We start from the raw sequence: 24,686 nt of genomic DNA on the forward strand, positions 1-24,686 counted from the left end.
TCCATCTCCCCACAGATGTCCACGAGTTCCAGGGCCATTAATGACAAAAAGAAAACATAAAATGGGAGAGAGAAGCTAATTCTAACAGGACAAATCCCCATCTTCTCCCTCCAAGGTCTCTGTCTCCCAGGCCTTACCCAAAACAACATCTGGGCTAGAAGGGAACTTAGAAATTGCCTGCCCTGTGGTTTTCACACTGAGCTACATGGAGATCTGGCATACCAAGGAGATGTGTCAGTGGCGTAAGGGGAACATGGGTGACCCAGCAGCATTGAGCTATGACTTCAGTCATCTCAACTCCATTTTTACTTATTTTTATACTGGAGTGTAATGGAAAATATAATTTAACTAAAAATTTTTATTGCTAACATAACAAAAACAAAGGTTTTAAGATCAGTGGTCTAGTCTATCTTGTTCATTTTAAAGAGAAGCCCCAAGTTAGGCTTGTCTCTTGCCCATGGTCACTAGTGGTTACTCATGGACTCTATCCCTAAAATTGTTCTGTAGGATCTTAACCATTTCCACAACCATGCCTCTATAGGGGCTTCCAGGGGTTTAAGTCTCTTACCTCCCTTCTCCTCCACACCCTAAATGGTCTCTTGAATGATTGTAGCACTAACACCTGGTTGCTATGGCAGTTCAGCATCTGTGCCCACCAACCCAATGACAGCTCTTAATGTAGTGACAGAGGCCCAGGAAGTAGGAACAAAAAGATGAATGAGGTGCTAAGGGAATAGAAATGAGAGACGAGGGGCAGAAGTTATACTACATTAAACTCAAAGTGCAGGTGAAGAACCCACTGTCATTTTGTGCAGGGCCTTGGCCAGTGAAGGAGGATTAATATCTCCCAGCCTGAAGGAGCTCTGACGTGAGTGACCTGTTCGTTCCATCATTGGGGACTGGGCTCCTACTGACAGGTATCTGTGTTGATGGGCACTCCTGCCTGGAGTCACCAGTGTAGCAGCTTGGATACCTTATTCTTTATTTCCATCCCCTCTCCCTGTTTTCTGTCACTGTGTCATGTCAAATCACTGTCAGCTGGTAGGCTGCACACCCCCAAGTACAAAGGTATCAGGTTTCAGAACAGAGGCTGAAATGAATATAATAATGGGAGCCACAACTAGGCAGAGACCACTTATCAGGCAAGGAAACAGCAAATAAGTGTTCTTAGTGGTTTCCATGGGGGAGACCCTGGAGTACGTTTCCTGGACAGGCAGGTGTAGCGTGGCCTGTCCTGGGGTACAGTTACAGATGGGCTTGTGCGATTAGTATTGATGTCTGTCACTTTGTGGCTGCCGAGCTGTTGATTCTGTGAAAGACCAAAGGCTCTGATTATCTGATAATCAACTCTACTCTCAAGAATGGCACTGGGGAATTTGGGGAAACAGAAATAGCCTTTCCTGAGGAGTGACCCAGGACATGGATCGTGTTGCTGGTTTGAGCTTTCCTTTGGCCCTGCCCATTTGATTGCTCCAGCCTGTTCTTTACCTGTATCACCAGGTAACCATTCTTATTAGTCACAGAATCTAATTCTTATTCACTTAGACTGAGCTAGTCCAAACTCTCTGTCCTGCGCTAAACACAGATGTAACCAGGATGACTTGTGTGACAGCATAGGAAGTAAAAATGCTTTTGCATATCAAGGCAGAAGTTCAATCCCTTACCTCTGACAAATTCCCAAATCCAAATGCATGGTTGATGCTTAAGCTTATTATTAATCCCACTCCACCTCACCTGGGCTAAAGACTTTGTCTCTTTAAAAACGTAAAAATTAAAATCCTAAAGGATTAGTAACAGAGGAATAAAAAACATAATTTATTTCCTTGCATAATTCATTTTCTTGGTAACTCTTGCCTTCTCATCTCCTTTTTCTTTTTCCTTATTCCAGAACTTTAGTATCTTATTTTTCCAAAGCCTCCATGTCCTGATTATAGTAAGCTCCGAACAGAAAAACCCCCTCCTGCCCACAGAAAAAGACAGACCCCTTGGGCTTTCTTACAGTTTTAGTCTCTTTCTCTATAATTCTTCTTCTCTTTTTTTCTCTCTCTCTCTGCTCCCCACCTGCCACTCTATTCTCTTGTCCTTCTCTGTCTTTCTCTCCACCCCTCCCCCCAAAAAAACTGGAAAGAAGGATGATTGCTTTTTTCTATTTTATTTAAGGGACAAATTGGAATTGAGGTTACACAGAATATTTCACATAGTGCAATATCCATCAATCCAACCGTTCATTCATCCATCCATCCATCCAATAAACTCTACTGAACATTTACCATCAGCCAGCCTCTTGCTAGATGTTCAGGATGCAGCAATGAATAAAATGAGATCTCCATCCTCAAAGAGCTCACCATCTAGTGGAAGGAAAAACAACCAGTGCTTGGTGCTAAGTGATGTGTCATAAGTGATATGGATGTATGTATCTTATATGTGTATGTATGTATGTGTGTGTGTATGTATGTGTATACCTGTACACAAACATAAACATGCATGCACATATACAAACACACACAGGGAAGTGCAGCTGCCACCCAACCTTAAGTATCTGCTTGGCTTTTGAGCGTTTCATTCATTCGTAGATTAATTAAGCAAATCTATATTACCTGTTGATAGCCAGGAACTGTGTTAGATGTTGGATTTGTAAAGATAAAGAAGACATAGACCCTTTTTGTTCTTTTTATTTGTTTATTTTATTGCAGTGACATTGGATTATAACATCATATAGCTTTCAGATACACATCTTACTATATTTCGAATTCTGTGATTACATCATGTTCACCACCCAAAAACCAATTATAGTCCATCACCTCATATGTGAGTCTAATCAACTCTTTTGCCCTCCACCCTTCCCCTATGATAACCATCAATCCAGTCTCCATTGCTATGTGTTTGTTTGTCATTGTTTTTATCTTCTACTTATGAGTGAGATCATACGGTATTTGACTTTCTCCCTCTGACTTATTTCACTCAGCATAACACCCTCAAGGTCCATCCATGTTGTCACAATTGCCCAGATTTCATCATTTCTTATGGCTGAGTAGTAGTCCATTGTGTATATATACCACATCTTCTTCGTCCATTTGTCCCTTGATGGGCGCCTAGGTTGCTTCCAAGTCTTGGCTGTTGTGAATAATGCTGCAATGAACATGGGGGTGCACGTATCTTTATGCCTTTGTGTTTTCAAGTCCTTTGGATAAACACCCAGCAGTGGAATACCTGGATCATATAGTAGATCTATTCTTAATTTTCTGAGGAAACTCCATACTGCTTTCCATAATGGGTGCACCAGTTTGCACTCCCACCAGGAGTGTACGAGGGTTCCCTTCTTTCCACATCCTCTCCAACACTTGGTGGTTCCTGTCTTGTTAATTATGGCCATTCTAACTAGAGTGAGGTGATATCTCATTGTAATTTTGATTTGCGTTTCCCTGAAAACTAATAACGTTGAGCATCTTTTCATGTGCCTGTTGGCCATCCTTATATCTTCTTTGGAGAAACCTTTATTCATATCTTTTGCCCATTTTTTAATTGGGTTGTTGGTTTTTTTGTTGTTGAGATGTATGTGTTATTTGCATATTTTGGATATTAACCCCTTATCTGATATATGGTTTGCAAATATCTTCTTCCAATTGTTAGGTTGTCTTTTCGTTTTGTTGATGGTTTCCTTTGCTGTGCAGAAGCTTTTGAGTTTGATGTAGTCCCATTTGTTCATTTTCTCTTTTGTTTCCCGTGCCTGGTCAGACATGGTACTTGAAAATATCCTGCTAAGACCAGTGTCAAAGAGCATACTGCCTATGTTTTCTTCTAGAAGTTTCATGGTTTCAGGTCTTACATTCAAGTCTTTAATCCATTTTGAGTTGATTTTTGTGCATGGTGTAAGGGAATGGTCTACTTTCATTCTTTTGCATGTGGCTGTCTAGTTTTCCCAACACCGTTTATTCAAGAGACACTCCTTTCTCCATTGTGTGCTCTTGGCTCCCTTGTGGAATGTTAGCTGTCCATAAATGTGTGGGTTTATTTCTGGGCGCTTGATTCGGTTCTATTCATCTGTGTGTCTGTTTTTGTGCCAGTACCATGCTGTTTTGGTTACTATGGCTTTGTAGTATATTTTGAAATCAGGGAGTGTGATACCTCCAGCTGTGTTGTGTTTTCTTAGGAATCCTTTGACTGTTTGGGGTCTTTTATTGTTCCATATAAATTTCAGAATTCTTTGTTGTATTTCTGTAAAAAAGTGTTGTTGGGACCTTGATAGGGATTGTGTTGAATCTGTAGATTGCTTTAGGAAGTATGGACATTTTAACTATGTTAATTCTTCCAATCCAAGAGCACAGAATATCTTTCCATTTCTTTGTGTCTTCTTCAATTTCTTTTAACAATGTTTATAGTTTTCTGTGTAGAGATCTTTCACTTCTTTGGTTTATTCCAGTTATTTATTTATTCTTTTTGTTGCGGCTGTAAATGGGATTGTATTCTTAAATTCTCCTTCTGCTACTTTGTTGTTAGTGTATAGAAACACAACCAATTTTTGTATGCTGATTTTTTATCCTGCAACTTAACTGTACTCATTTATTATTTCTAAAAGTGTTTTAGTGGATTCTTTAGGGTTTTCTATATAAAAAATCATGTCATCTGCAAAGAGTGACAGTTTCACTTCTTCTTTTCCAATATGGATCCCTTTTATTTCTTTTTCTTGCCTGCTTGCTCTGGCTAGGACTTCCAATACTCTGTTAAATAAGAGTGGTGACAGTGGGCATCCTTGTCTCATTCCTCTTCTTAGAGGGATAGCTTTCAGTTTTTCTCCGTTGAGAATGATACTTGCTGTGGGTTTGTCATATATGGCCTTTATTATATTGAGGTATTTTACTTAGAGTTTTTACCATAAATGGATGCTGTATCTTGTCAAATACTTTCTCCGCATCTATTGACATGATCATGTGGTTTTTATTCTTCATTTTGTTAATGTGGTGTATCACGTAGATAGATTTGCGGATGTTGAACCATCATTGCATCCCTGGAATGAAACCCACTTGATCATGATGTATGATCTTTTTAATATACTGTTGTATTGTTCAATTTGCTAGTATTTTGTTGAGGATTTTTGCATCGATGTTCATCAGTGATATTGGCCTGTAATTTTCTTTTCTTGTCTTGTCCTTGTCTGGTTTCGGTATCAGGATAATGTTGGCTTCGTAGAATGAGTTAGGAAGCCTCCCCTCCTCTTCAATTTTTGGAAGAGTTTCAGAAGGATAGGTATTAAGTCTTCTTTGAATGTTTGGTAGAATTCAGCAGGGAAGCCATCTGGTCCTGGACTTTTCTTTTTTGGGAGGTTTTTGATTGCTGTTTCCATCTCCTTACTGGTGATTGGTCTATTCAAATTCTCTGCTTATTCTTGGTCCAGTTTTGCAAGGTTGTATGTTTCTAAGAATTTATCCATTTCTTTAGATTATCCAATTTGTTGCCGTATAGCTTTTCATAGTATTCTCTTATTATCTTTTGTATTTCTGAGGTGTCCTTTGTAATTTCTCCTCTTTCGATTCAATTTTCTTTATTTGAGCCTTCTCTCTTCTTTTCTTGGTGAGTCTAGCTAAGGGTTTGTCAATTTTGTTTATCTTTTCAAAGAACCAGCTCTTAGTTTCATTAATGTTTTTTTTAAAGATTGGCACCTGAGCTAACAACTGTTGCCAAACTCTTTTTTTTTGTCTTTTCTGCTTTATCTTCCCATACCCCCCTGTACATAGTTGTATATTTTTAATTGCAGGTCCTTCTAGTTGTGGGATGTGGGACGCCGCCTCAACGTGGCCTGATGAGCAGTGCCATGTCTGCACCCAGGATCCGAACCCTGGGCCACTGCAGTGGAATGCACAAACTTAACCACTTGGCCACGGAGCTGGCCCCTCATTAATTTTTTCTATTTTTTTTTAACTCTCTATTTCATTTACTTCTGCTCTGATTTTTAATATTTCCTTCCCCTGCTGATTTTGGCATTTGTTTGTTGTTCTTTTGTCCACTGCCCTTAGATGTGCTGTTAGATTGTTTATTTGGGATTTTTCTGCTTTGTTTAGGTAGGCCTGAATTGCTATAAAGTTGCCTCTTAGAACCACGTTTGCTATATCCCACAGATTTTGGCATGTCATATTTTCATTTTCATTTGTCTCCCGGAATTTTTTGATTTCTCCTTTGATTTCTTCATTGACCCAATCGTCGTTCAGTAGCATTTTGTTTAATCTCCACATTTTTGTGGCTTTTGTGGTTTTCTTCCTGTAGTTGATTTTTAGTTTCATATTTTGTGGTCAGAAAAGATGCATGGTATTATTTCAATCTTCTTAAATTTAGTGAGACTTGTTTTGTGGCCTAATATGTGATCAATCCTGGAGAATGTTCCATGTGCATTTGAGAAGAATGTATATTCTGTGGTTTTGGGATGGAATGTTGTATATATATCCACTAAGTCCGTCAGGTCGAATGTGTCATTTAAGGCCAGTGTTTCCTTATTGATCTTCTGTTTGGATGATCTATCTGTTGGTGTAAGCTGAGTGTTAAAGTCCCCTACTATTATTGTGTTACTGTCTATTTCTTCTTTTATGTCTGTTAATAATTGCTTTATATATTTAGGTGCTCCTATGTTGGATGCATAGATATTTACAAGTGTTATATCTTCTTGTTGGATTGTTCCCTTTATCATTATGTAGGGCCCTTCTTTGCCTCTTGTTACCTTTTTTGTTTTAAAGTCTGTTTTGTCTGATATGAGTATTGATACATGCACTTTCTTTTCTTTACCATTTGCATGGAATATCTTTTCCCATCCTTTCACTTTCAGTTTGTGAGTGTCTTTAGGTCTGAAGTGTGTCTCTTTTATGCAGCATATATATGGGTCTTGTTTTTTTTTTATCCAATTGGCCACCCTATGCCTTTTGATTGGAGCGTTTATTCCATTGACATTTAAAGTAGATATTGATAAATATGTATTTATTGCCATTTTGTTACTTTTTTTCTGGATGTTTTAGTAATTCTTCTCTATTCCTTGCTTTTTCTCTTGTTCTCTTCCCTTGTGGTTTGATGGCTTTCTTTCGTAATATGTTTGATTTCTTTTGTCTTACTTATTTGCTTAGTTATTATAGGTTTCTGATTTGTGATTACTGTGAGGATCCTATATAAAAGTCTATGTATATAACAGTCTATATTGACCTCTTTAGCTTAACCTCTTCCTAAAAGCTCTACTTTTTCACTCCCCTCCTCCCACATTTTATGTTTTTGAAATCATATCTAATGTCTTGTGTGTGTCTATCCATTACCCTCTTATCATTGAAATAGGTAATTTTAGTACTTTTGTCTTTTAATCTTCACATTATCTTCACAGGTGGTTGGGGGGATTTTTTTTTTTATATTTTTTTAATCTCTGTTTGTGGTCATTGCTTTCCCACTTACGTAAGTCCCTTCAGCATTTCTTGTAGAACTGGTTTTTTGGTGATTAACTCCTTTAATTTTTGCTTGTGTGGGAAGCTCTTTATCTCTCTTTCCATTCTGAATGACAACCTTGATGTATAGAGTATTCTTGGCTGTAGGATTTTTCCCTTTAGCACTTTATTTTCATTTTTATTTATTTATTTATTTTTTGAGGAAGATTAGCCCTCAGCTAACTACTGCCAATCCTCCTCTTTTTGCTAATGAAGACTGGCCCTGAGCTAACATCCATGCCCAGCTTCCTCTACTTTGTACGTGGGACACCCACCACAGCATGGCTTTTTCCAAGCGGTGCCATGTCTGCACCCGGGATCCGAACCGGCGAACCCCGAGACACGGAGAAGTGGAACATGCGAACTTAACTGCTGCGCCACTGGGCTGGCCCCCCTTTTAGCACTTTAAATATGTCATGCCATTCTCTTCTCACCTGTAGGGTTTTGGCTGAGACATCCACTGATAGCCTTATGGGCTTTGTTTTGTATGTCACTTGTTGCCTTTCTCTTGCCTCTTTTAGGATTCTCTCTTTATCTTTAATTTTTGACAATTCAATTATGATGTGTCTTGATCTGGGCCCCCTTGGGCTTATCCTGTTTGGAGCTCTCTATGCTCCTGTACTTGGATGTCTGCTTCCTTCCTTAGGTTAGGAAAGTTTTCAGCTATTATTTCTTCCAATAGATTTTCTGCCCCTTTGTCTCTCTCTTCTCCTTCTGGGACACCTATAATATGAATGTTATTGCCCTTGATATTGTCCCAGAGTTGCCTTAGACTATTCTCATTCTGTCTAATTCTTTTTTCTTTTATCTGTTCAGCTTGGTTGATTTCCTCTAGTCTTTCATCTAGCTCACTGATCTGTTCTTCTGTATCCTCTACTCTGCTATTGAGTCCCTCTGATGAATTTTTCATTTCATGTATTGTGTTCTTCATTTCTGATTGGTTCTTTTTCATAATTTCCTGTTCTTTGTTGATGAGCTCACTGTGTTCATCCAGTCTTCTCCCAATATCTGTGAGCATCCTTATGAATTTTTGTTTGAACTTTTTGTCAGGTAAGTCACTTATTTCTGTTTCATTTAGTACTTTTTCTGGGGTTTTGTCCTGTTGCTTTGCTTGGCATGTATTCCTTTGTCTCCTCATTATGCCTCTTTCTCTGTGCTTATATTTCTGTATTGGGTGAGTTGGCTATGTCTCCTGATCTTGGAGAAGTGACCTTATGTAAGAAATGCCTTTTGAGACCCAGCAGTTTGCTTCCCTCTTGTCACAAGTCCAAGTGATCCAGGAGTGACCCCTTTGTGGGCTACTTGTGTCCTTCTGCTCAGGGTTGCTCTTAATGTAGGTACCCAGGGAGTCTAGTTTTTCCTTCCCTGGCCAGCTCTTTGTAAATCTGGTTTGAGGAGCCTCAGCACCTTTGGCTACAAGGTCTAACTGCACACTCCTGTTACAGTTTTCCTGTTAATTGGGTAGGTACCCAGTACAGCTGGTTGCTAGGCTCAGGGGCTTACAGTTGCTATAGGCCACAGGCCTACAAGCCTGTTGTCAGTTCTCTTAGGAGTGCAGCTGAGTGGGGCGGGCCCTAGGCATGGGAGCACTCAATTGTTTCAGGTTTTGGAATGTGGGGCTGATCCTTTTTATGGCTATTTGTGAAGCACAGGTCTTCTGCCACTGATAATCCTTACTGCTCACAGGACCACACACACCATCAACACAGTCCTGGTCCATGCATGCTTCCTGACCCCCTGGAGCTTACGCAGTCACCCCACTGCAGAGGCCCCCACCTCTCCACCAGTGCCCCCCCCCCACAGTTCACCTGGTCCTCACACAGGTCCTGCCCTACAGAGGCAGACACACATGCCTGCCTGTAGAGGATCAAGGCACCCAGTCAATGCAGGCTGACAAGTAGCCTGAGGGCTTGTTCTTGGTTGGGGCCGGTCCCTAGGGCGGCTGCCTGCCCTGGCTGAACTGGATTAAATCTGCACTCTAGTTGGTGTGGCAGACCCCTGGGTTAACTAGCCAGGGGAATAATTTCAATGGGGTCTGCCTGGGTCTGTGTCAGCACGCCTGGACTAGGTCACAACAATGGCCACCATCAATGTCTCAGTCTCTGGAGAAGTCTCTCTCACCAACATACCCCCAGATCCCACCAGGTGAGTCTCTTTTCACCAAAGGACTGTCAGCCTTCTCTCTGGTGATTTTAGGTTGCTGAGACAGGTGAGTTTGTATGTGGGCCCTTTAAGATCTGAGTCTTTTCAGCTTTCATGCAATAGCTTTTCTGGGGGTATCCCCACCGTAGTTAATAGTCAGCGAAGCCAGATAGTAAGACCCTTGTTTCAGTTGTGCTGAGTCTGAAGGAAGCTTATAGCAGTATTGGCCCCCACTCCGGACCTCAGTCCTCCAGAGAGGGCTGTGTACCTTAGGGTGGCTACCAGCTGGCCAGATGAGAAACTCCACTGCTCCTGAAGGTGGATTTTTCCTCTCCAGAAGGAATTTCTGCCTCTTCCCCCTTAATCAGGAATGTCCCTTGCTGTGGGGATTCTTTTTATACACTTTTCAGTTTTCTACCCAGGGTAATTTTTCCAAAAATAGTTGTAATCTGGTTGTGTTCATGGGAGGAGATGAGTTCAGAGTCCGCTTACACTGCCATCTTGACCTCTTTTTGTTCTTAAGCTTCTCATGAAAAGCAGCCTGGAATGGGCCCGTTCTTACCTTTTTACCAGGGACTGGACCATTCTCTGGTAGTCTATTTAATTTTATAGATAAATTAAGAGTCATCTTTGCTACACATTCAATCCCAGTTTTCAAGGAAGGGAAGGTATGGTCAAATATTCACATCTGAACTCACAAAGGAATTTAGAGATTATCTGGCCCAATCACTCTTTTTGCAAATGAGAACACTGAGGTTCTGGTGGAGGTTAAGTGATTTCTTAGGTCACGTAGGAAGGCATTGGCAGAAGTACAATTTGGCCCTTCATCAGACTAAGAAAATTCTTCCCAAATGTGATGTCCCAGCACCTACCCCCCTCAGTGTCCCCACGCTAAGTCTCTTTTTCATGATGCCCCGGAAGCTCAGGCCACTAGAGGATGACTCAGTTAGCTGAGGACATCGTGTCACACTTCTCAGAGCAGAAGAGAGAGGCTACCTGCAGGGAAGGGCTAAAAAGGCACCCCAGGACACAGAGTCCAGAACAGTTATATAGGTCAAGCATTTACCTTCCTGCTTTTCAGAAAGGCTCAAAGGAGAAAAAATTAAGAAGAGATTTAATGCCCAGGTCAGCAGCTCATTGCATTTTGACATCACACTTCCTTCTGTTTGGAGGCTCTGTAATGTCACCCCTGCTCATCTTATCTTTGGTGAATACTCTTCACACAAATTTTCAGAGTGCTGTCCTTCCTGAAGAGTTGGTCCTTGGGTCATCAGTTCATTAGGCCACTCCAGTTTTCAGAAGCTGTTATCCAGAAGCAAAATTCAGGAATGAAGTTTTCTCTCCTGTGTCATTCTAACACTCATCTTTCCAACAAAGGCAATGGAGATTAAAAAAAAGATGAATAGATGATGAAAAGAAAGATTATACTCCAGATGGTTTATTAGGCCTTGGGAGGAACTGGGTGAACTAAGCAAATGATTTTACTACTGGGATATTGGTTATTTCTCCAAATTTTACATTAATCCCATCTGTTGCCTCAGAAGTAAGAGAAAATGCTAGGCTTCAGTTACATGGAAACATTTCTATCAGTTCTATATGTGGAGAGGAACCTAAGGTGTGTTGAGTCCCTACATCTGTGGTTTTGTACCACCATAGTGTCTCTAATGTTCTCATTTTAGAAGCAAGTGGGCCAGAGGCGTGGTGGTAGAATTAGTGAAATGGAAGCTGGTTTCCATTTCCCATAGCTGCCCAAGGACACATAAGGAGAACATTAATTGATACTTTGTTTGAGTGAAAAATAAGTTTGTGAAGAAAAGGCTTTGTTGCTGTTGGACTATGAATAGTGATAGTGAGGAATGTAAAGCCAGATTTGTGGTCCCTCCGAAGACTCAGGTCACTTGGGGTCCCCACTGGAGGGCAGACTCTTAGTTCTGCCACCTTCATCTTCTCTACTTGTTCCAAAGTGGACCCTTGTGCAGTGAGGTGGGACAAACAGTGTGCTTCCGTGTTTGCGTCTTGTGACGCAAGATGCTGAGTGCCCGTGACAAGATGCTCGCTGTTGAGGAGGCACCTCTGGACCTTGTGCTGACAGTGTCTGTGCTCAGGAAAGCAGAATCCACTCCTGTCTTCTTTGCACCCAGACAAGCACTCACAATTTCCAGGAATAAACAGGGACACTTCTAAATCTGTCTTGGATATTCTCTCACTTTATCTTTGGCCATGGAATGTTGACAAATATTCAATACGGTTGAGTGACCTTCTGTAGGTCAGAGTAATCTCCATTCTGATTGAGTTTAGAATACTCATCAATCTGGCCAAGCCTTCAGTTTGTCAGGGACAGAGCTCCATTAGGGAAGATTCTAGCCAGACCCAGAGGCAGGTGGGCCCACATTCTTTCTCCTCCATATAACTGGGCTGCCAGTTCTGGCCTCTTCTCCAACTGGTGTTCACTGGTTTGTGAGCTATTTTCTCCTCTCTTGGTGGTCAAACCCTATGGGATAGCAATGACACAGACCCAGTGGAGTTTGAATCCTAGCAGTGGGCTCACTGCCTTGAACTTTCATAGTCTAAATAAATAAATAAAATAGAGCAAGTGAGAGCAGCTGAAAGATCTAGAAGGAATTTGAGTTTTAGAAGTTGGACTGAGAGACTGGTCCAGGCTCAATAAGCCTCATTCTTCTGCTTCAACAGCTTAGCAGACCAAATAACAAAGGATCCTTTTACAGCCGTTTTTCTTCAAGTTGTGGAATTTAGAGCAACAAAGAAAATTGAAGATTATCTTTACAGATGAGGAAACTAATGTCCAAAGAAATTAAGTGACCTTTCCTAGATTAAAGAGATATTTGTTGCCAGAGCCAAGATAAAAGTAAAGCTTCTCCTAATACCTTAGCTGTTCATGGGGTTTTTTCTCTTTTCAGTTAGCTTCCTCCTCTCCCCCCTGCCCTGCCAGGAAATATTTATTGCAAACCTACTGTGCTCAAAGTTCTGGGCAGGTTTCTCAGGGTTCAGGGGTTTGAGTAAATCAGGATCCATGAACTCAAGGGATATACTCCTGGTGAGGAAAACAGACATGCCTACAAGTAACCATAAAACAAGACGGGAAGAAGAAGACTCAAAGAATCTGGTGACTTTAGCACCAAGCCTCAGCGTGACAGAAAATGTGTGAGCAGGGGAGGCAGAGTAAACCTTTTGAGAAGGAGCCACAGGAAAAGCAGAATGGATGCATTTCTCTTCTTTCCTTACCTACTTTAGGATGCTTATTTGATTGAATTTCTAACAGGCAAGACCTCTGGATTGAGTCCCACTTCTACCACCAAGGTAAACGATGAGGATAGTCACTGACACTTACTATGGACCAATCTTCCACTAAGTGCTTTACCTGCTTACTTTATTTGGTCCTCACAACAACTGTGAAGTGGGTTCTGTCACTAATTTTCAGGTAAAGAAACTGAGGATCAGGGAAGTTTAGTGATTTGTCTACAGTCACCCAACTAGTCAGAGGCAATGATCTGTTCTTAATGGGGCTTTGCTTTCCTTTAGTGCAAAATAATGATGTCCGTGAGATCATGTGTTTCCAAAGGCATGATCAAAATGCAGAATCACAGTGTAGTAGGCCTGGTACCATTTGGCTAATGTGTGTTTAGCCAAATGTTCAGATCCTTCATGTTTAGATCCTTACTTGGACAAGAATGAGGCAGGGCAAGGTTGGGGCTTTCAAAGTAGCGCCATACTGATTGGGGCTCCAGAAGGCTTAGAAGACCCTTGTCAGAGGCTCTTTGTGTGTTTTATGGTTGGTTGAGCTTTATGACCCAAAAGAATCCATTATTTGTTTTATTTATTGCAGACTTAAAACAGTAGGCTTTGCTTTTTCTTCAAACTTACAATGCTTATTGCAGGACAGAATTATTTTTCATTTTTCTTTTTCTTTCAAAGCCTTGGAATTCTGTTAGGAAATTTCTAGTACAAGCATTTGGAGGAGATACCAGTACTCAGGTTGGGCATCTGGAAGAGATAGACAAGCTCTTATTACAGCATGGAGGATGGGGAGATTACCTGGCCAAGTATCATTTCAGGTTGTGGCAGCAAGAGATTAGCTCCAATTTATCACTGCTCACGTTCTCCTGTTTCCCCTCAGTTTTCTGAGTGTCATGGAAATGATATTTGTGAATCCCAGGGGGCTCTCATAGTGGTGTCAGTTTAGAGATCTTCCCAGATACATCTAAATGTGGACATAAAATGTAATGGGAAGAAATTGAAAAAATATCTATTTCTTGATTCTTTATTACTGTAGTGTTAAGAAAGCTATTTCTCAGGCTGTTTCATAAATTTGAATCCAAATGTATATGTTAATGTGTATTCAGATGGCTTTCGGTTGATTCAAACATCAAGATTTTTTTAATAAAGTTTGTCAATTTTCTGGCAATTTATGGATATATATTTAGACAATGTATATGGACACACTTTCCATATGTATATATACCATACTGTCAAAATTGAGCCTAACTGAACTATGATGGAAAGTTAAAATAAATAAACTCATGATGAATACTTTGTATTTGGACTCAGTATTTGATTTTAAAAATATAAACATGAGTGATATTAATTTTGACTGTTCAATCCATTAATATTTTGCCTAAATTAGAGTATGCCAAAACAAACATACACATTTTTCTTCTGGTCTAATACTATCTCTGTGAGACAAAAGCACACAGGGAGGTTTTAGACTCTAACAGGATTTACTTCAAACCCCAAAGAGAACCTTTTTAATTTTGTGGAAGATTTTGTGAGGCAGGAATGCTCAAAGAGAGATAGATATATGTGACATTTAAATGTATGACATTAGCTTGTTTCCTAATATTGCTAGTAATTTTACTAATTAAGGCCAATTACATAATTTTTGCCTGGGCTTGGGGTGCATCACTCTTCATACATAATCTGTTCTTAAAATTCAGAAACACTGTTCCTCCCTTGCACTGCTCAATCCTTAGCAGAGAGAGGATGAGCCTGAAGATATGACCTAAGCCAATGAAAAGGAAAGATATTGTCTCTGAAGTTTAGAAAAAATTCACTGAGCTCCCTAATGTCTTTCAACTGGGTATAAGCCACAGGACTAACCTGCCTGAGCAACCTCAGAATTAGACTCTTCTAGCCTGGAGGACAGGAGGGTTAGAAGTGCTCACTGATCCTCACTGCTGAATGCAGGCTCTCAAAGCATCACGGCCACCTTACTCAGCATGTCAGAGAGGTACCTGCAGAGATGACAGTAGCAATGGCAACCCACTATGGTTGATGCCAGGGTGTGGGTGGAGGAGTAGCTTTGGGGGTTCTCTCCAAATGTGCTGTCTAAAAATCTCAGAAGCAGAAAAACAGCTAGTATCATGTCTTCTGAATGAACTCTGGCCAAAAGGCTGATTCTTTAGGCCAGAAGCCCTCAAACTACAGGTTGCAGAAGAACCCCTTGGGGAGGTTAAAAATCTTTCTTATAGCCTGCCATAAATTCTGATTCCCACGGGCTGGAGTAAAGCATATGAATTCACGTCAATATTGAGGGATTATCATGAGCTATAGTCCTCAGACTCAAGTAATTGGCTCTCTAAACACATAGATAAATTAAAGAAGTGAGAGCAGTTAACAAATACAGTATACTCCTCATGAGTCAGGTTATGGTGGGCAATGCCTGTGCATACTACAGAGGGAAAGAGAGCAGTGTAGTCTGGGAAGGCTTCTTGGAAAAGTTGGGACTTGGGAAAAACCCATTGGCCATGTAAGATTTAGATGATGTCAGCTAATATTGAATGGAGTGAGCCCTATAATTTGTGGACAAATTGACTAAACAACAACAATATATGTCTCTTCAAATAGCTGAATAAATCATCTTCTATAGTCATGGTTCAGGATGAATAACAAATTGAGGATGTTCCTCTCATCCAAAAATGGCTTCCATTTCCCTACCACACCATCTAGACATGAAATAAGGTCAGCTCTCTCTTAGTTTTTGCTGAGTTCAGTAGAACTGTCTTTAACTGGCTTTATTACTGATCTTGGACAAGGCAATTAACTTCACTTAGTCTTATTTCCCTCATTTATACAATGGGAGGATAGTGGTGGATGATTTCAGATCCCTTTTAGCTCTAACATTCCATCTGACCCAGTTAAATGCTTCTCATTATTACATGACTGGAAATAGGCCAGGTCAAATGATGCCCCTTCAAGCATAACCGTCAGATACAGCTGTATGCTGTAAAGATGGATATTTTACTGTTCAACTTATCATCATTAGTCCGCTAGTCTTAAAATGAGAATGTACTGTAGTTCATATCTGTCACAGTTAGTATTTGGAAGTCTCAAAGCCTGTGAGATTATTCACATATTTATTCCTGTGTACCACATATGCCATCCAATGTCTCCCCTTCATCATGTCTATGACAATATATTGAACAGATAGTCTCCATCAAGTGCCTCTGACAGAAGTATATTATTTACAGTGGTGTCAGAATGTGCTGCTTATAATTGACTGGGCTCATAATAAACCAACCTAAGAATCTTTTCTTCTCATATTCCTCCTCACTGGTAAACCCTCCACTTGTGTTCCTTCCATCAACAGCTTCTTCATTATTTACAGAGGAGGGAACATACCACAGATGTTGCATGAGTTATGTCATAGGGTGACTCTTTCATCTAGGGAAGGTCTCTCTCTTTTGCTCTGACTTAGGATTTTGCTTGTGGCAATTAAGGTTGGGGGAAATCAAGTTAACTGGAATCAGTTTCTAAACCACACAGAATACACTTCTCAATTTCTCCCAACTTTGGGAGATTGTGTAGAATAGCAATTGATAGTTATATGTTCAATTTCATTTTTTCTCATACTATCTGTGAGACCTCGAAAAAATTATTGAACCTCTGAGTGTCTCAGTTATGTCGTTTGTAAAATGAGGATACCAATAATATCTAACTCATAGGACTATTAATCAGATAATGCATATAAAGAGCTAAATCCAAACTAAAAACTACAACAAACACAGTCAGGCCAAAACAAACATAAAGCTCTATCTTTCACGCATTAACCATCTATCAATAGAGAGCCCCCTAAAATCTTCCTCTATCAGAAAGACTTAAGAATTTAGTGGGAGGAGTTCCCTGCTTCTCCAACCCCATCCAGCAGGATGTGGACTTGCACTGTTATGCCTTCCATTCCTCTCCCCAGTTACATACTTCCTCTTGCTCCACTTTCAAAGACTCCTTAAACTTTATATACATGCCATGCCTGGTTCTTGCATAACCTGAAGTAGGTCTTCTGCCTTTATGTTGTGGCCAAAATGACCATATGTATTAGGTCTTATTCATTGCCTCTCCTAGATATTAAGCTGCAGAGGCCAGAGGTGATCCAGCAATCATGCTCCTTGCTATTTACCCAAAGGCGTTGAAAACTTACGTCCGTACAAAAACCTGCACACAGGTGTTTAGAGTAACTTTATTCATAATTGCCAAAACTTGAACACAGCCAAGATGTCCCTCAGTAGGTGAATGGATATATAAACTATGGTACATGTAAACAATGGAATATTATTCAGCACTAAAAGGAAATGAGTTATCAAGCCATGAAAAGACACGGAGGAAACTTAAATACAAATTAGTAAGTGAAAGAAGCCACTCTGAGAAGGATTCATACTGGATGATTCCAACTATATGACACTCTGGAAAAGGCAAGACTATAGAAACAGTTAAAAAGGCCAGTGGTTGCCAGGGGTTGGGGACTGGGAGGAGGGATAAATAGGCAGAGCACAGAGAATGTGTAGGGCAGTGAGAATGCTCTGTATGATGCCATAATGATGGATCCATGTCATTATACATTTGTCAAAACCCATGGAGTGTACATCCAGAGTGAACCCTAATGTAAACTGTGGACTTTGTATGATGATATGTCAATGTAGGCTCATCGACTGTAACAAATATTACCACTCTAGTGTGGGCTGTTGATAATCAGGGAGGCTATGCATGTGTGGGGTCAGGGGGTATATGGGAAACTCTAAACATTCCCCCTCACTTTTGCTGTAAACTGCTCTTAAAAAAATTGTCTTAATTAAAAAAAAAGAAAGAAAAAAGCCAGAGGTGAGATTTGCGTGGCACCGTGTTCGCTTAAGCAGTATTTTCATGGTGTTGGCAGCTATCTCCTCATCTGTCAGCTAGTCTTTCCCCGCCCGGAACATCTAGAAACATTTTGGAGTATTATTCTCAAATTTCAATGGATAAAGTTTTCATGAAAAGCACCAAGTTAGACAAGTATTTCTTTTTAATTCAGTTGCTCCGATGAAAATTCCCATATCCATGCAATTCCTAAAAATTAGGATAAGGGTATTGTCCTGAAAGTATTTCTAGGTTAGCATATAGAGTTAATTTGTGATTATTAGAGCCATACCTTGGTCTTCTACAAGAAAAACATTATCTGTCAAAGCAAAAACGTTTAATAGAATGAAGTAACCAAAGAAAAGCTGCCTGAACCTGGGTTCCTGTGACTGAGATATATCAGGCATCTTACATCTTTTCTCACAACCTCACTTCGTCCCTCAGAGGCTTAAGTTCTTAACCTTACAATGAGTGGGCAAACCAAATCATATCTAAGGTCTCCTTTCTGTTTACAATCAATTGATTTCCCTTTTTAGGGATTCTTAGAAATATTTCTCAGTTGTATTTTCTAGGTTCTGAGGCAAGCCTCATGTAATGACTATGCTCTTTGTTTGGTATTCAGTTGTCTTCTAATGTAGGAGATTTTACTTTTGGAAGGAAGGTGGAATCATCTTTCCTTTCTTGTGATTCCCTTTCTTTATTTGGGTAAGCATATGCTAGGATTTACCCCACTTAGATCTTATAAAATTATTTGATTTTAGAGTTTGCAGAAACCATAATGGTGAACTAATCTAACATCTTAATGCAACAGATGAGGAAACTGAGGTAAAAAGCACGGCCAAGGGTTAGTTAGCTGTGGAATTAGGAACAGGATTTTGGTGTCTTCATCCCTAGTCCAGTGTTCCCTCAACAGCACCTCCTGCTTCCTAGAATCATGAAAGGCACAAGGGTCCTTGGACCTGAACTTAGTTCAGCCAAGACAAACAGTTGTGCACATTTTCAAACGCTAAACCTGACAGGCACATATTTATTTGGTTCAAGGGTCTTTCTATTTTGTATTCTCTTACAAATTCTATTTTTAAAATGCTTACAGCTCTAGCTAGATAATGTACATCTTTCCATTGACAGTCCAGTGCCTGCTCCCATCTCCAGCATCACATCTCTGAGTGATGCTCAGAAATGCTCTGAATGAGATTGTGCCCCTTGTCTAGAATTTACTGTTTTAGTTCAGTTCTTTGCTGACTGGATTATACTAGTTAGCTTTTGCAGATGGCAAACACATGGGGCCATGATATTTGTAATAGTGAGTGTTAATATTGAGAAGAACTAAGGGGGCTTAATGGATGAAACCGCCTTCAATATCACTTTGCCAGGCATAAGCACAATATAGTGCAGAGCTGGGTGTTTCACCTACAGCTTTGCTTCTTCTAGATGTGGCAGGGGGAATTTTTCATATTCTTATCACTTTCAGCTATCTACATTTTAACTTACTGTGGGTCATAAGGTGATATTTTGGTGTTTTATGGGCTGTCTTCCTTGGATGCCAGAATATTTGAAATCTTTTGGAATAGATAAGTGATTGCTTCTGTGAGAACTTGGAAATTAAAATTAACTAATTTAGTCTTTTGGGTTTATATTGGTTTCTTCTCTCAGTTTTTATTTCATTAAACATCTTTCTAACTAAATCATTATTGCCAGTAATCTGTAAAGCACAGGAAAATAAAAGACTTTGAGTTAAGCCTGACCTTGGGGAAGGCAGCATAAATTCTGTTGCCAGTTGAGGAAAGCCCGTGTCTGTAATAGGCCGTGGATGGATGACTTAAATCACGGGGGAAAGAGATCCCGTTGAGGGTGGACTGAAGGACAATGCACGTCTTCCACTTGGATGAAATAAAGCCCAATGGAAGGCTGAGTGGGTGAGTCCCAACTCCCTTTCTTGGTATCTAACATGACTACTGAATGGATTGCTCTTTGCTTCTCAGGCCTCTGGGTCCCTGTGCCATCAAACCAGAGCTATGTTCACTACTCTCTGAACAGGGTGGTTGCCTTTGTCTTTCCTCTGTGACAAAATGCTGCCATTATAGAAAAGGGAGGTGAGGGTGAGGTTTTTCTCTGGCAGAGATCACCTTCATCTAATCTGAACCTAATAGAAAGCTGTGGCTCTCTTGGAAGACAATTACTTTTGTCTCTTTGTTTCCAGACCTCTTCCCAGCCCAGCAAATGAGTACAAAGTGCTTGCTCAGAACAGCACTGCAAGAGGAAATGTTATTTAATAGGAATTGCAAAAGCTATGGTAGACGTGAGACATAAGAGCTGGACTTGGGCCCTGGGCTGAGTTAAGCGGGATTTGGAGAGGTGACAATTCTCGAGGAGTGAGAGAATTTGAGACTGGATTCAAGCCTTATTGTTTTTTTGGTTTTTTTTCTTAAGTGCAGTAAAACAAGCTTTCTGAGTAGCTCACTCAAAGGCCTGTAGCTGAGCATGTTCAGAAATCTTACTATTCTGTCTGGTACTCTTGGACCCAAAGAATCTGTATTCTGATGTTTGGGTGTGTTTACGCATCTAGCCAAGCATGGACTTAGGTTTCTCTCAGAAATTGCCTTATCACATGTTGAAGGAGAATGGAAGAGCCTGTTAGAGACTCAAGCTTTGGAATCCAAGATGGTGAAAAATATTAACCAAAGGCCAAACTCTATAAAATGCTAAGACTAGGAAGAAGGAGAAAGGAAGAAAAAATCTTGATCAGTATATATACGTATGTGTGTGTATATACTGTACATATTATGTAAATATATTAATATATTTATAATATGCTATGTGTGTATGTGTATATATATGTGTGTATATATATGAATTTATATGTATGATGTACAGTGTATAGAGTACCTACTATGTGTATAGTGTACTTACTAAGTCCAAAGAACAGGACACATCACTGTGGGAAATACTTGGTGGAATAAAACACAAGTCCTCTTCTCTAGGAAGCTTGAAGCGATGTGGTAATCTAAAGCCTTTAACTAGTCCAGAAATGCCTACCTTTCTCCATGATTTGGTAGCTTAAATAGAATAATTTACCCCTGGATTTTGTAAGCAGTAAAGAATGGAAAGCTGATTTCACAACAGTTGCTGAGGTGAGTTTTTCCCCCTTTTCCTGGAAGGCAGTGATAATATTTCTAGCTGTCCTGCCTGCTTTTAGAAGATGTCTCTGCGGGTATCTAGCAGCGCAGTCCCTCTTTGCTTCAGGATCTTGGCAAGATCAGGTTCTGATTCTGAAGCATTAACACTCATCATGGCTCTGACATCCCTCAAAGGTCTGCTTGCTTCTGACCCTGCAGATGCAGGTCATCATGGATGCTTATTTGTCTGTTCCCCAAACTCAGGACACATGTACAGCAGTAAATTCTTTATTTGCCGAGTGAATCACAGCCACGTTATAGCTTATATCATACCAACTGCCCGTTGGGAAAGCCTTGAAAATATAGATAGGATTTGTTTTCCAGGAAATAACTTCAACAAACCAGATTGGTGAGACTACACAGAGGGAGAAGTTTGGGCAGGCTCCCTCCCTTGGATAAGATCTTGTTCCAGTCCTGTCGAGGATCAGAGCGAACACTTGCTCCATTCCCAAGGACAGACGAGTGACAACTTGGAGCCTAGGGAGGAAATGAAAGCCTTTGTTTGCTTTTTCCTTAAGCATTTTTCTAAGTTAAAAAAGTACAGAAAAAATGTAATGAACGTTAACTGATGTTCCCACCGAGTATGAAAAAGTGTAAACCATTTAACATATTGACTTCAGATCATTTTTATTATTAAGAAATAAAGTATTTTGAAAGTGAAGTCTCTCACATTCCTCTCCCTTGTACCATCCCTTCACGTTGCTCCCCTGAAGCGGACGCCGTCATGACTTCGGTGTGTAGCCAGTCCATTTTTATCCTTGTATTGCATAGATATTTATAAATCCACAGACAGTATGGGAGGTTGCTTTAGTAACTTTAAAATGATTTCAGTAGTGTTACACTGTATCTTTGGACAACTTGTTTTTGTTTGATCAACACTGTAGTTTTGAGAACTATCCTGGTTGATGTATTTACACAGAGTTCATTCATTTTAACTGCTGTACAGTATTCCATAATATCAATTTAATGCAGTTTATTTATCCATTCCTGGACAGATTGTCATTTCCAAATTTTTGCCATTGTGACAAAGCTGCAGTGCACATCCATATATATCCATCCTGTGGAACAGAGACGTGAGGTTTTTGTTAGTTAAGGCTATATACTTAAAATTGATCTTTCTAGAGATATCTTATTATATATTTCCAAATTGCTTTCTAAAGTGGCTGCAGTAATTTCCAACCCAGGGTTGAGAGTTCTTATTTTCATTCCATCATTTCCAACGTTTAGCGTACCTAGAGTTTTTTTTTTTTTTTTTTTGGCCAATATAGCTATCTTCTATTATTTTCACTCTTATTCTTATTTATTTCTGTGTTCTTGATTTCTTTTTCTTTTTCTTTTTTGTGAAGAAGATTGGTCCTGAGCTAACATCTGTGCCAATCTTCCTCTGTTTTGTATGTGGGATGCTGCCACAGCATGGCTTGATGAGCAGTGTCTAGGTCTGCACCTGGGATCAGAACCTGCAAACCCCAGGCTGCTGAAGCGAAGTGTATGACCTTAACCAATGTGCCACCAGACCAGCCCCAAGTGTTCCTGATTTCTTAATCAATCATATTAAAATTTGTCTATTTTGTTATTCTTTTGAAAGAATTATCTTTTATTGATTTATTTGTATATTTTTCTAGCTTGTTAATTTTGCTTCTTGTTTCTTTCCTTCTACCTTCTGTGGCTTTACTCAGTTCTTTTATCTTCCTGATTTGTAGGTTAATATATTTACTTTCAGTCTTTTTTTTTTTTTTTTGAGGAAGATTAGCCCTGAGCTAACATCTACTACCAATCCTTCTCTTTTTGCTGAGGAAGAGTGGCCCTGAGCTAACATCCATGCCCGTCTTCCTCTACTTTATATGTAGGACGCCTGCCACAGCATGGCTTGACAATCAGTGCCAAGTCAGCACCTGGGATCTGACCCGGCAAACCCCGGGCCACCAAAGTGGAACGTGCACACTTAACCACTGCACCACCAGGCCGGCCCCTCAGTTTTTTTGATTTAAAATAAATTCATTTGTGTCTACATATTTCTCTCTCAGTCCTGCTTTAGCTGCATCCCAATAGTCTTGCAGCAACTCTTTGAAGTTTATAATTCTAAATATGTTGTAGTTCTCATTACATTTCCCTCTCTGACCCATAAATCATTTAGAAGTTTTCTTTTTTTCCCCTCTAAATCATGATATTTTTCCTGTCCTTTTATTATTGACTTCTGATTTAGGAACATGTAGTCGTGGACATGATCTGTTTGATATTCTTTAAAAATTTTGGAAAGTTCATTTGTACCCTAGCACATGGCAGTTTTTTCCAAATGCATGATATATGCTTGAAAATAATGTATATTTTTTATTTTCTTCAACTCCCAAACTTGCTTCCTTCACAGTCTTCCTCATCTCAGAAAATGACAACACTATTTTTTTTTTCTGTCCTTTAGGCCAAAAACCGCAGAGTCATCTTTAATTCCTTACTTTTTCTCACACCAATATGCAATTTATCTATATGTCCAGTTGTTTTTTTCTTCAAGGTATAGCCTGGACCTGGCTATTGGAACCACTTCCACAGCCAATACTACAACTATTGTCTGACTGTTGTAGTAGCTTCTGAACTGCTTCCACTCAGGCAAACACTTCTGTCTTATTCAACAGCAGCCAGATGGTCCTTTCAATATGTAAATCAAATCATGTTACTCCTCTGCTCAAAACCCTCCAAAGGCTTCCCATTTGTTTCAGAGTAAAGAACACAGTCTTTGCCATGGCCTTCAAGACACCCCATTATCTAGTTCCCTGTCACCTTTCCGATTCTATTTTATGGCAGTCTTTTCCTCCCTTTCTCTGGGTCACATGCTGCTGCCTTAGGGCCTTTGCACATCTGCTGCAGGCTCACCTGCCTGACATTTACTGTGTTGCTCCCTGACTTCATTCAGGTCTCTATTCAAAGATCTTTTTATGAGAAATGCCTTTCCCAACTACCCTATTTCATATAGCACCCCAAACAAAACACCCCCATTCTCTAATCACTTTTTCCCTTTTATATGACTTATTTTCTTCCCTTACTAGAATGGAAAATTCATAAAAGCAAGGATTTTGACTCTTTCATTCATTACTATGCCTCAGGACCCAGAATAGTGTAAAGGCTCAATAAGCATCAGCTGAATAACTGGGGAAAAAAATCGCTCTTACTTGGCATGAGAGTTCTATAGATATCTTTTATGTCAAGATTGCTAATTGTGCTGCTTGGTCTTCTAAACTTAAGTTTCTCCTAATGTTTTGTAACCATATCTATGTGTTTGCCTTAAGGCTGTTGTATTAGGTTAAGCTGGAGACAAGTAATTCCAAAATCTCAGCAGGTTAATGCAGCAAAAGTGTTCTGCAAAGTCTGCTGTGTCTTATGTGACTCTCTAGGCACCTGCCATCCATGTGGTGACCCACAGATCAGGCTGTTTTCATCTCACAAAAAGGTAGCTTGGATGGGGCTGGCCCTGTGGCCGAGTGGTTAAGTTCATATGCTCTGCTGCAGGCGGCTCAGTGTTTCGTTGGTTCGAATCCTGGGAGCGGACATGGCACTGCTCAGCAAACCACGCTGAGGCAGCATCCCACATGCCACAACTAGAAGGACCCACAATGAAGAATATACAACTATGTACTGGGGGCTTTGGAGAGAAGAAGGAAAAAAATGAGATATTTTTTAAAAAAAAGGTAGCTTGGAACTTCAGGGAAAAGAGCTCATGGAAGACTCCTACCCATTTTTTATACTTGCCTGGGAAGTGACTCATATTACTTTCACTCACAGCCCATTGGCCAGACTTATCTTGCCA

At 40.1% G+C, this 24,686-nt stretch overlaps 1 protein-coding gene across 10 annotated transcripts in view; it reads left to right on the forward strand.

Annotated features, from left to right (window-relative positions):
- LRMDA (leucine rich melanocyte differentiation associated) overlaps positions 1 to 24,686 on the forward strand; it is a 1,071,617-nt gene that overhangs the window by 945,213 nt on the left and 101,718 nt on the right. The window lies entirely within an intron of this gene.

The sequence above is a fragment of the Equus caballus genome, chromosome 1 (assembly GCF_041296265.1).
Source record: "Equus caballus isolate H_3958 breed thoroughbred chromosome 1, TB-T2T, whole genome shotgun sequence".
In the NCBI taxonomy this organism is placed as follows: Eukaryota; Metazoa; Chordata; class Mammalia; order Perissodactyla; family Equidae; genus Equus; species Equus caballus.